The 2,175-nt window shown below is 49.2% G+C and overlaps 1 protein-coding gene across 1 annotated transcript in view; it reads right to left on the reverse strand.

Annotated features, from left to right (window-relative positions):
* Positions 1-1,589, reverse strand: part of ACP6 (acid phosphatase 6, lysophosphatidic) — a 6,287-nt gene extending 4,698 nt beyond the window's left edge. Inside the window, exons 1-2 of the mRNA XM_009074426.1 lie at positions 1,458-1,589; positions 1,235-1,365 (exon numbers count right to left, since the gene is read on the reverse strand). The gene's annotated coding sequence lies outside the window, so the exon portion shown is untranslated. The remainder of the gene's footprint in view (positions 1-1,234; positions 1,366-1,457) is intronic.
* Positions 1,590-2,175: the final 586 nt, after the last annotated feature.

The raw sequence follows: 2,175 nt of genomic DNA on the forward strand, positions 1-2,175 counted from the left end.
GTGCCTTCGTTTTTCTTACTGTTTCTATGCGTCAAAAATTAGTTTCTGTGTCACGAGGTGTGCAGAGCTCTGGCAAGTCACTTCTACTTGTTTGTGAAGCTGAATACGGAAGGAGCAGAGGTGAGATCTTCAAAACACAGAGGGTATTTCCAGGACATGCAAGTAGTTTGAATACAAGTGAAAGTTACTCCAGATACTGAACTTGTAAAGGATCTTGGCCAAGATACTCGGGTTTCTCTGAGAAACCATTTTTCAGACGTGTATCTTGTGAACATTGGACCTAGAATTTTTTTTGCCCTCTTGATTCCGAAGCAGGTCAATGCTAACCTCCTCGGCAGGTCTGAAATTGCAGCAGAAAGCTACACAGAGAGCAAGCAACAAGCTGGTAAAGAACCTATAGAACCAGGAGAGTATGGGGAAGAGGGCCACGTGTGAAGAACCAGGGAAGAAGTAACAACTAGGAGCCAGAGAGTGCTGGGATGTGCAATCCAGGGAAGACTGAGCAAGCGTAAGCACTGTTCAGAAGTCTCCCCAACCTTCTTTCTGCTGTTGGTACAGCCCAGCTAGCAGGCACCGTGTGGACTCCAGATTCCGGAAAATATTAGTGGAACGGATGCTGAAAGAGAGAAAGCAGTTTGTGAGGCAGCACCTTCTCCCTCATGTCAACACGGCTGCAGCTGGGGAGGACTTGCTGGAACTGAGGGTTCTGCAAACCTCTGGTGCAATTCAACTTTTGTCCCTATAGATATCTTAAGTAGACACCTATATCTGAATTGCCCTTTAACTTCCCTTCAGAGATAGTGGAGATAAGTTATACCAGAGAAGTGCAAGTTTTTCTCATCCTAAGCCAGGCACTCCCAGCATTACTGATGTAAGCAGCAGGAAATGTTTCATGTCACTGAACTTCAGCTATTTACAGTGAGTTTACAACCAGAAATGCCTGCTTCTATTTGCTCACCAAAATGTGCACAATACAACTGCCAGTGGCTAAACCTAGATGAGATGAACCTGTCCCTGGCATCACCCTAAGGGCTGCTGGGGAATTGGATGCTTTGTGTCACGAGTGAGTTCTAGTCTCACACTTTGAAGGCTGAGCAAAAACGAAGACCCAGGGGCCAGCCAGTCTGCTATAGGGTGAAGAAGGGTATGTTAGTCAGAAAGTTTTCCTAGCACAGGGCTACTTATTAGGAGAGAGGAAGCAAAGGAAGGTCCAGGAGGGAACTGAGAGACTCACAAGACCTCAGCAGGCTTAAACGTTGGTGAAAGAAAGTTGGTTTCTTCCACATAGCTTCTCCTCAGCCTTTCCCCCAGGGCAAACGTCTGCTGCATCCCTACTGTTGTCAGCTGTCCTGCGATTGCACCACCCTAAAAGCAAATAAAAGGAAGGGTTTCTAGTGGACTACAGAGAAAAACAAGTCTAAGACGGAACACAAACCCACCGGGAACTACAGCCTCACCTTGAATGTGATCTTTTTGTATTGCTCCTCATAGGGTGAGGGAGGTTGAGGTCCTCCTTTTAGGTCAGTCACCATGTAATCGAACTTAGTCGGAGCAGGCACATCTAAAAGAGTGGGATGCCATTCCACCTGCTGCAAAACAACCAACCAACCAGCGCTTCAGCGGAAAACTTTCGAGAGCATCAAACCAAGGAATTTTAAGAGCATCAAACCAATGCCGAACTGTTATGCTATGCTTCCTTGCCAACAACACAACACGGAGCCAAAGAGATCTAATACAGCTCCTAGAGAAGTGACATCAGTGCTGCGCTCTGGATTCGCCGATCTGATGCGGAGGAAACGCAGTACTTGCTTTTCTCCATTTCCAGGAGAAGGATAGTGTAGAAAATCACAACTGCTACTCTGTTACACACTGAAAACCCTCTGGAGCAAACTACCCGAAGTAACACGTGCTAACTGCCGAGGCCACCCCGGAGGGGACTGGGGGAGCCGGATCAATCCCAGGAACACCCCGAGGCAGGAGCACCAGAGTCCCCGGGCGCAGCAGCACCGTGTGCTGTCACCGCTGCAGCCCCGGGACGCCCATCCTGCCCCCCGCGCCACTAACGTGCTGTCGCCTTTCCGCTTTAACTCCCAAACCCGCACATTCCACCCGCACTCCCCCTCGATACCGCCCTGGGAGCGGGGCACTCAAAAGCAAACCCCCAGGCCCGTGTGC

Source organism: Acanthisitta chloris, unplaced genomic scaffold (genome assembly GCF_000695815.1).
Source record: "Acanthisitta chloris isolate BGI_N310 unplaced genomic scaffold, ASM69581v1 scaffold14375, whole genome shotgun sequence".
NCBI classification, from domain to species: Eukaryota; Metazoa; Chordata; class Aves; order Passeriformes; family Acanthisittidae; genus Acanthisitta; species Acanthisitta chloris.